The 11,073-nt window shown below is 44.1% G+C and overlaps 1 protein-coding gene across 1 annotated transcript in view; it reads right to left on the reverse strand.

Moving 5' to 3' along the window:
• Nucleotides 1-11,017, reverse strand: part of fars2 (phenylalanyl-tRNA synthetase 2, mitochondrial) — a 53,757-nt gene extending 42,740 nt beyond the window's left edge. Inside the window, exons 1-2 of the mRNA XM_029529099.1 lie at nucleotides 10,972-11,017; nucleotides 8,152-8,351 (exon numbers count right to left, since the gene is read on the reverse strand). The gene's annotated coding sequence lies outside the window, so the exon portion shown is untranslated. The remainder of the gene's footprint in view (nucleotides 1-8,151; nucleotides 8,352-10,971) is intronic.
• Nucleotides 11,018-11,073: the final 56 nt, after the last annotated feature.

Raw genomic sequence — 11,073 nt, forward strand, 5'->3', positions numbered from 1 at the left:
GGAAGAAGAAGAGGAGGAGGAAGAGGAAGAGGAGTGGGAGGAGGAGGAAGAAGAAGAGGAGGAGGAGGAAGAATGTCTGACGTGGTGAAGGAGAGAAGTTTTATGGTTGGAGGTGAAAAGTGCAGTGGCTGCAGATCTGACACCAGAAGGCTCAACACAGTTTCCCTGTGACACACACAGACACACAATCTATGAGGTGAGTTAAGGACTGAGTCCCTGTTTCTGTCACTGATAACATGTTAACTGATTAAGTGACTGACATGAAATCGACAAATCAATAAACTGATCAATGGATCAATCGACAGACAACTTTCTTAAAAATATTTGTGTGGTGGATTTTTTCTGAAAGACAAACTCTGGTCCCGACAGGTCTGATTGCTCAAAGCGTCTTTATGAACAACAGGAGGCTGAGTGTGGCATCGATACACAGTGTGTGTGTCTGTGTGTGCTGGTGGGGGTGTCCAGAATCAATCACCCTCTGCAGAGCCTGAACAAAGACAGCTCAAAGCTCAGTTTTTCTCTGCTGGTCTGTCAGATCCAGCTTCAGGGACACAAATATGTTGAGTCTGCAAAATACACAGTTCACATACATCGTTGTTGTTGTCGTTGAACTGGACAAAGACACTGTGTGTGTGTGTGTGTGTGTGTGTATGTTATCATATATATACATCTCACTTATTTTGGACAGATGGCCAACGAACAGATAACAAACCGAAGGCAGCTCACAAATCGATGGCTGATGTCACTGTGTGTTGACTTTTGGCTGGATCTGTACAGTCTGTCAGTCACACAGTAGCCCCGCCCCTAACCCCTCCCCTTTCCCTCTAAATGAACATCATGTTGTATTTCAGACTGAGACCAGAAACTCATCAGGGAGGAGGAGGGACATTTTCCCATAGACTTCAACACTATCTGTCTTCTCACAAACAGTGGAGTCGCCCGCTGATGGTCAGCAGATAAGATGAATGATTATGGCGTCCCTTCCCAGGTCTATGAGCAGTGATGGGAGACCCCAGGTCACAGCTCGCTAAGTTAGACATGGAGTCTGTAATTAAAGCTGGATCACTAACGATGTGTCGGCACGGCGATATCAAATCAAACCCCTCAAAACAACCCAGTGAGTTTCTGCCTCAGTGCAGGAAACACACATTCTCCCTGAACCCTGATCAGGATAGACAAGGTGTTGGTAATGTTGATGTTTCCATCCTGAAAATGTGAAGCTGCAGCAGCGACTCAGTCAAAGAAAGGGTCAATGTTTCTGACCACCTGTACACCTGTTAACGGAAGTGTGTGTGTGTGAGTGAGAGAGAGAGAGGAAGTGTGTAGGAGTGTGAATCCTGGCTGCGACACAGTAAACATATGCTCAAGAGACGTTGGAGACAAATTGAGTAGAAATAGAAAATGTGCTACACACACACACACACACACACACACACACACACACACACACACACACACACACACACACACACACACACACACACACACACACACACACACACACACACACACACACACACACACACACACACACACGGGGATTTGAAAGAAGCAGGCATCTCATTGTTGCCGTTTAGCTGTCACCCAAACAGTGTGTTGTCCTCCGAGGGGACGGCAGGCAGGGAACCCACTGTTGATAATTATACATTATATATTGGCAGGATAACAATACTGACATGTCTCAGCTCTGTGCAGCATCTGCTGCGGCTGAAAATAACCCATTTTAGCGTTTGTGCAGAAATGCTAAGTGAGCGGTGGACTTACAGCAGTTCATCACTGGAGGCTGCCGGGCTTTAACAGAAACACACTGGAGCTTTGATTTGTTTGGATTTCAGTGCCTCTCATCCAATCCAGCTGTCGCCGTGTTCGTGATGCTGAGACTGTATCTTCAACACATTCACGCTGGAAATATTTCAAAGCCAAAAACATGTTCATGTAAATACAGGCCAAGATGTGAGTGGGAGACTAAATAAAGCACATTCATCCATCTTCTACACTTGAATTTCATGCATGATTTGACTGTAAAAAACTGTTAAAATTCCATTTTGGAGAATTTGGGGGAAAAAGAACTGGTCCTCTACAGGCCGGTGTTTCATCAACCAATCACTGCATCCTCGACAACTGACCTCCCAAAGGACTCGGACTCAGCAGCATTCAGGAGGAAACCTCTAGTTTTAAACTCAGCTGATCAGCTGAGACGTTGGACAGGCTGATCAGCTGATGGTGAACGTGATTTCTCTGAAAAGCCGATTTCCTTCCACTTGTCATTTTTTGACCACAAACTAAACTTGTTCATGTGACAGTCACGCTGTTTGGACGGATTCTTTATGAACTGTCAGACTCGTTTCCAGCTGAAGAACAGAGTGAAAGTTGGCTCAGATGAAACAGGATAAGACACCACGATGGGGAGCTTTCCTCTTCAACAGCAAGTAATGAAATCAAAAGCTCGATTTAAATTCACCTGCTTCAAGCTCACTCTAAGAACACACTGCAGATGAAATGTTCAGGGTTCGACAAGCTCCGTGTTGGGAAAGATTGGGACTTTCATGAAGAATAGAATGGGCTTTTAGGAAAGTGGGCTTTATGTGGTGAAGGCAGAGCCCAGCTCTTAATAAAGAAAAGATCAAGAGCAAGAGAGGAGAGCTGTGTTTAAAGGTAATTGGCAGCGGCATGAAGATGAAAAGACCAACTGTCTGACCTGTAGGTCTGCTCTGACCAACTGCACACATCCTCCACATGTTCAAATCAGACATTCTCCCGTCTGTCTGTTCTTCACGAGGGTATTTATTCATCTCAGGCTTCTGCAGATTGTTCTCAAAAAAGAAGCAAAGCTTCCTTATCTGATCCTCTCTGTCCTTTTAGGCCAAAGAAGGGAAGAGAAGCTGTTAAATTAACGACTTCGTCTTCTCAAAATCAGAAGGTTACGGATGAAGGAAGTTAGACACAAATATGCAGGATGTGTTTCTGTCAGAGTGGGGTGGTGAGCACAAATTTTCACCCTCATCCCCTTAGGTTTAAAGGCCCATTCAGTCTGATTCTAAATCAGGTCTAGGTTCTATAGAAACTGATTTTCAGACCATAAACTCAATCAGAAAATGTTTACTGAGCTAACAAATCAAGGGAAAAGTACAAACATTTTCCCATACACTTCAATACAATCTGACTTCTTTTTCAAACCAGTGAAGTTGCCCCCTGATGGCCGTTAAAGAGAATGAAGGATTCTGGCTCCAGTCTGGACCTCCAGTCCAGGTCCAGGTTCAGATCCAGCCTTTTTTTAGTAATTGTAGAAAACATATTGTGTGTCATTTTCCTTCAAACACAATTACTCAGACGGACACACACTGTTAACATTTACATACATGTGGCGTTATGAAGCCATTATAAGCCCTAAAGCTCATCAGACTGCAGCCAAGTGAGCAGACAGAATGTGAACAAAGCAGCAGAGTGACACCACAGAGCCCTGTTTTATATTTCCCTGTAATCTTCTGTCAGGTCCTCGGAGAGTCCGACACACTCTGTTGCCTCCTTATTAGCAGCTGAATGTTTTATTTTCACTGCTCTTTACTGACTCACATAAAGACAGGAGACCAAAGAGGGGTGCTAACCTTCAGACAGCTGCTGAGGCCTCACCAGTCGTAAAATGAGGATTTAGATAAAGGGAGGAGAGAGTAGGAGGTCTGCTGCATTGGTCAGATAAAAGCAGGAAAAACCCACATTCAGGTGTTTCACATCTGCACAAAATGTCAAAGAGAGGGAGACGTGAGAGGATGTTTCTGCTGAGTAAACATGAAAATGAAAACTTAAAATCTGAATATTAGTTTCAATACTGAGTCAATCCTGGTTCGAAATCATAATATTTGGCTCATTAATCAATTATTAATCAATTATCTACATCGTTTATTAAAGTGCCTGAAGGCAACACAAGGATGAAGCAGAGTCACTGTGCATGTGTGTGTGTTATAGTGTGGGGGGCTCAGCAGGTTCAGGAAGGGCTTCCTAGAACAGATGGAGGACACACAAACACACACAAATCTGTGTACACTAACTCACATGCCAGAGAAATCAATTTGAGATCCTGGCTGATATTTGGACAGCAAAGGACTACATTAAAACACACAAACACACACTGATTACATAAACTGCTGCTGTATCTTCTGCATTTCCCTGCAACAATTAGCGCAGCAGCTAATTTGTCTTCACTGACAGCAGAACAAATGCTAGCACTCCCCGTTGCTAATGTGGTTAGCGAGCAGGGCCGGGTCATTGCGTCAGTCTTCCTCATTTCACCTGAGCAAGTGAGTGAGGTAGAGTGAAGGAAAGGAAAGTTTGAAACTGTGTCAAAAGCAGGTTGGATGGACCATCTGCCCACATCTGTGCAGACAATTTGACACAAACACTGAATCAACAGTCTGATCATGTCTCTGTTGGTTATTACTGCAGTGGAGACCATTAACCATTTTAGAATCACATTAAAGTTTTCTGGATTTCATCTTCAGACTCATCTGATTCTGTCAGCTCAGTTCAGAACTAACTACAAACACACTCAACACAAGTTTCCTCCTTCTCCAAAGAAAAGTTCCTCTCGTGTTTGGGTTGTTTCTGTCTTTATCTGATCAGGAGTTCTGCTCATTAATGATGAAAAATCAGCTCCAAATATCTGACTGTCTTTATTCTGTCAACACAATAAACTCAGAAACATACAGGACTGATCCAGAGACTCTGACAGCTAGGCCTCTGAATGAGATGTTCTGATCGGCTCACTTTCCAGATCAGAACCAACTCCGTTCATCAGTTTCACACAGGACCAATCAGGGCCCAAAATAAAACCATGACAGAATATGATCTGATCCTGCACTGTTTGTCCAGTCAGACTCAATCAATCTCTCAGGAAAAATTCAGCTGATAACCAGAGGCCTGACCTCAATTAGGGCCCCGCTGAGAACACCAGGTTCCACATAAGACAATTGGCCTCCTGGGAAACGTAGTTTGGAGCCAGTTTACCAAGTTTATCTGAATGACAGAGATTCAATCAACAGACACAGCAGCTCTCTCCTCTTCTGTTGGCCCCAAAACAAAACCTGAGGAGAGTGATGAAGTTGGAGCAGAAAACACACCTGCTGCTGAGGTGTGTGTGCTCCAGTCTGCTCAGGCAGCAGATGGGGAGGATCAATTGTCATTTGGAGCTATTGAAAACCTTCCTCCTCTCTGTTCCACCTCTGTTTAATCCTCCTGTTCCTCTGAAGGATGAAAACACAGACAGCTGTGGTGACTTTTAGCTGCTGCATTTCTGTAAAACAGCTTCGTTTCTTTGGCACACTTCAGATGATCCAATCATCAGAACTCATTTGATAACTGCTGTTTTCTCTTGATTAGAATTATAACAGAATGGCAGAAGAGTTTAACATGACTGATATTCACTAATGTAAGAAACGAGCCCATGGGGAGCCGCCATTTTATTACTGGTCTGCCGGCCATCCTGTTTTTTTTTTTTTTTGTTTTTTTTTAGAAAAAATATTTGGAGCACAAGATGGAATTGACGAATGACTCATCAGGAAAACATTTAATGGGGTAATAAATGATGGAGGAACAGGGACATTTTCCTATAGTCTTCAATACAACCTGACTTCTTTTCAATCAGTGGAGTCGCCAGCCGATGTCAAAAGATTGAATAAAGGTTTATGGCTCTTCAGCAGATCCAGGTCTACAGCTGCTGCTTGGACAGAGTAAGACAGGTCCACTCCTGCAGATGTAATGACACTGAGTGACGCCATTAGCTCGTTAATCACGTTGGCTGCAACTCTTCATATTCAGCTGTAACATACAGATTCAATCCCAGTCAGGTTTCAGTGTTTTATTATTCAAATTAACGCTAATGAATTCAGAATCAGGCAGTAAAACATAATACACTGCCGGGAGGAGGACTGATTGGTGGAGCTGATTCACCGTTCACCTGTGTGTTCAGGAGTCACTGGTGCTGATGACCATCAGCTGAACCTGCAGCGTCAAAGATGTGACAGATTACAGTCAGTAATCTGACTGGTGGAGCCCAAACACAGAGCAAAAAGAGGGTCCTGTCCAACTTCATGTTCTCATCCTTCAGAGGCTGCATTGGAAAACCAAATGTGGGAAACCAAGGCTGCAACAGGTGGATCCATCACAGCCCAAATCACAGACCAGAACAGTCTGGACCCAGATGGTCCTGGTTCAGGGACCACATTCATGGAGAAACGCAGTTGTTGAGAGGGAGCATAGGGGTCAACTTGATAGTCCAGAGCCAGAGGCTCTGAAGGAGCATTAGGGACTTGGACAGGATTGAGGGACGACGTGGAGCCAGTGTAGGTCTATGAGCAGCAGAAGAACCTGATCTTTTAGGCTGATTGACCAGACTGTTGCTGCATCCTGGACCACCTGTGAGGACTGCAGTAGCCGAGTTGAGAGTGAACCAAGACCTGGACCAGGTCAGACCTGATTTTCCTGATGTTGTATCATGACCGGAACATAAGGCAACTTGGTAAGCATTAATCAATTGTCAAATATGTCGCCAAGTTTCATGTGACCTTTGCCGAGGTTAATTCCTTCATTGACTTCATTATGTCTACATCATCACTTTCAGATAATGTTCAGAGTTCATCTTAGATTAACAGCAAAACCTGCTGTCGCATCAAACGCTTCTTGTCCAGTCTTTGCTCCTTTTAGGAGAGGCGTTTTAATTTGGCGAGCACTTCCTCTCAGAGCTGAGAGCTGCCAGGAGCACGGCGAACATAAAGTCGGACAGGAGGCTCTAACAGCAGAGGGCCGTGGAGCTGATGTCTCCCTGGATAAATTCTACGACGGATGGTAATTACAGGCAAAAGCAGAGGGAGGGAGCTGAAAATGGACACCCCCCCACCTTCCCTTTTTATTATGTAAGCTAATGAAAGCTGCAGCTCTGATCCCCCCTCCAATCACAGGCAAAGGGAAACAGGCAGCCGAGTTAATTTAGACCTGAGCCTCACATCCACTCTGTGTGTGTGTGTGTGTCATTCAATCAGGAAAGTGTTCAGATTAAACAACTAAATTTCATCCCACTGAGCAACAAGCTGGACAGAACTGAACTGGTCAGGGCTAAAGACATTTTAATTCAAAGAATAAAACAATGAAAGTAGGTCATTTGAATTTAAGTTCACACTCTTAATCCCACAGGAGCACATACACTAAATTTATCCTTAAACAGAATCTGATCTGTCCAGTCTGAAACTGATCAGATCTGATCAGTCTGACTCTCTGACTCCTGAGTGCTTATCCATTCATTCTCATCCTCCATCTTTGATCGTGACGTCTCGAGTCACGTCTCCGATTGGCTCTGGTCGGTGAGGTCACAGCCAATCACAGTGTCTCTTTCAGAGGCCTAGCTGTCAGCTGCTTGCCGTGTTTTAAAATGAAATAAACACAGAATGAAATTTTTACCAAGCCACACAGAGGACGCACACACCCTGCTCTCCATTAATACCTTTGGATCTGCCCCAGTGAGGGGCTGGTGGTTTGGGATCAAAACCAGGTCTTAAGTGAGTACACCTTATGTGGTTCTGTGAGGTTTTTTTCTTTGAAGTGAGCATAGATCCTCCCTCCGCTGTTCCTCATGGATCTTTAGCTAGCCTTTGTTTGACAATATTGACACTTAACTGTTAATTTCCCCTGAGAATAAAATCTAGAAAAAACACTGCAGCAACACAAAACTGTAAAGTTACAAATAATCTTGTGCAGGACATTGACTCATGGATATTCATCACAGCTTCCCTCCTGTCAGTCTGGCGGCAGCCCCTCGCCGTCATCACATCAGAGCGCCGCCTCATCTTTGACTATATTTACATGTTTCAGCCAGTGAAAGCAGATGACCAGTTTGTTTCCATCTGCTGCGCTGAGTTCACTCCCCTCTGCTCAATAGTGACATTACACACACTAGGTCAGAGGTCATTATGACTTCACAGACACAGAGTCCTGGTCAGGGTTTAGAGAGTCTCTGGGACAGCCAGCTAGAAAACTAATTTGCATTTACAATCCTGTAGCAGAGATTGTTTCTGATATTGACAACAAGAAAAAGGGCTCCTGTCCACTGTGCGTAAGGACACACACACACGCAAACACACAGACACCACACATCTTTCCACCTACTTCAGTCTGCAGAGCAAATGATGCAGAATAACTTTTTTGCAGAAGAGGATGAGGTGGAGGGCTGGACAAGAGACCAGAGAAGATAGACGGATGGATGGATTTGGAGGAATCAGGTTTGGGTCATGGGCTGATGTGTCCCAGATGGATTCTTCTGCAGATCTGAACACGGCAGGAAGCGATCGATTGTAGGAGCGTCGGGCCTTGATCCACCAGGCAGAAAGGAGAGAGACAGAAAATTCAATCTGCAGCTCACAGAGGAGATTCACCCACAGACAACACACTCACTCAGGGAAGTTTCTGGGGCTCAGAGGTGCACACAACTTTGTCAGGCTGTCTTCTGACTGAAGCTAAAGAATAGTGTCAATGCATGAATTCATTTTGGGGTCACTGATCGGAGGGAGTTTTCATCTTTAACTTTAAGTCCTGTCCACCTTCTATCGTAGAAAAATTCAACTGATCCAATTTGCTGCCTGATTTCTACAGTTTACAGTGAAAGTAAAACTGAAGGAGTAAGGACGTTCAGATGTATCATCTGAGCACAACTGTTTTGGAAAGCAGAATTGGAGAAGGTGCAGCTTGAAGAAACTGAAATAAACACAGTTCTGGTTGCTGGATTTGGCAGCTTTAGCTTATGCTAATTTAGAAGTGCATCTGTTTTTTGGTGCAGTGGCCTGATCGAGACTCATATCACACAAAAGTCTGAGCAGCTGATTACTAAAACACATGCCAATTAGTTTATGGTGACTGGCTAATGAATTAATCAGCTCCAGTCAGTGAGCTACTTGCTGCAATTAACCCAAAACACAACATCCCACCAGAATTCTGCTGTTTTCTACAGACACTAAAAACTGAATTTGACTATGATGTGTGTGCTGCTGGCTGCTGGACAGATCAATAAAAGAGGATTTCCTTCAGTCCCAGCTGACCGGACCCAGTCTCTCTGTCTTATTGGATCTTTCAGTCTGAGTAGTGGAGATCAGCCGACGCTGCTGTCAGTGTCAGCGTTCACACTCATTTCCTAAATGCTTTTTATCCAGCCTCTATCCAGTGTCACATCTTCTTACTCACTCTCAGCCACTTATCAAATCATCTAACCCTGACTGAGACTAAAGCCTGGATTATCTCTACGCCCAAACCTGTACTCTGGTCTGATTTTAACAAATCATCATCAGCAGGCAATGCTACTGGTGGTTAAAAAAGGTCAGATAGTATTGAAGTCTATGGGAAAACATCCCTCCTTCTCCCTTGATTTATTAGCTCAGTAAACGTTTTCCTAATAAAAAGGAATCCAGGAGGAGGAATCCAGTATTACAGATATTTTGTCACTTCACTTTGAACAGCGGAGCAGGATGGAGGATGTGGCCAAAGAGGTGCAGAGACATGGAGGAAATTAAAACAAGTGCTGACAATATGATACACTGAACTCCGAGACCGTCTGGTACAAAATGACCTCACGGGTCATTTGTGCAGCAGCTTATTAAGATCTATAGATACAACAGCTACACACACATACACAACTACTCACAACAGACGTGTTCTATATCAATTTGTGCGTGAGTAGACACACAATTTAAATGTCTTCTCTGCACCACACACACACACACACGCACACAGCAGTGCCATTGACCTTTACACTAAATGACAGCAGGACATCAACAAACAGGATGTGGGTCTGACCTTTCACACATCTACTGCTAAAGAGCATACTGTAAACAGACACACACGCGTGCGTGCACACACACACACACACACACACACACACACACACACCAGACCTTTTGGGGGAAAAAACCTTCCTGAATAGATAAAATTAAAATGTCATTAACAATGTGTGTGTAGCTTTTCCTCTCTGAACAGAGATGTCAGCTCAGCTCCTAAGTCTTTCTGTCCAACTTCTTGGCCTCTCCCAGAGGTCAAAGGTCAGATCCAGCAGCAGAGGGATAAACTGTGTTGCACCTCAACACTTCAGCCTGTTTTTAGGTTTAGACACTCTTATTGGCTTTGGCTCTGACTTTATCCGGATGTGTGTAACTACATCTCACTAAGACAGGACACCCTCTGCTCTCATGGACACACTATCCTACAGCACCAGGTCTGGAAACTGGGCCTGAGCGACTGCGGCTCAGCTGCCATTTGATTGGATGATTGGGTAAATGTACATATAAGCAGGTGTACAGCTGTCCCTGATAAAGTGCTTGCTATGTGTATAAACATGGATACTTTGTTATATGTAGAAATGTTTGGGTCAATTTACAATGCCATTCAGAGGTGAACACAGGAAACAGAACATACTCTGCATGCATCAGGGGGGTCATTCTCTTTTTGACATGACTTTAACTGTCACAGTAGTTTCACTTGGACACAAACAGAAATGCTGATTGCTGTCTTTTCAGACTGATGGGTATCCACGTTCATGTCCCAAAGTTATATCCTCTCCTTTTACCATTGACACAAACTGAACCTGGAGAAATATCGGCTTCAAAACACCCCAGAGCAACAACAATAAACATTTAAAGCTCAGCTTTCTGCTGCTATTAGTTTAGTTCGGAGTCGTGTCTGTGGCAGAGACACTCGTGGTTAAATGGTCTGGTTGAGAAAGCTAGCCGCTCAGTCAGGCATGTTTGTAGCACAGCAGCTAACACGCTGCCCCACAAAAAGGACACATTTGTGGGGGAAATGTGGCGCTGTGCGACCTGAAACGCCGCCAGTTTGTACCGTATAACCGGGCACCATGATCTCACGAAATCATTCATTCATAAAAATTAAATATTTCCAGTTTAAAGTGGATTTTAAGAGGTCAAATCAGCGACGATAACTCACCTTGTGTGTGACTCCAGCGATGTGCGCCGCCCGCGTAGACACCCGACGATAAACCATATTATTAAATATAATTCATGTGAAAGTGAATCTGAAATTCAGATT

Source organism: Echeneis naucrates, chromosome 20 (assembly GCF_900963305.1).
Source record: "Echeneis naucrates chromosome 20, fEcheNa1.1, whole genome shotgun sequence".
Classification (NCBI taxonomy): domain Eukaryota; kingdom Metazoa; phylum Chordata; class Actinopteri; order Carangiformes; family Echeneidae; genus Echeneis; species Echeneis naucrates.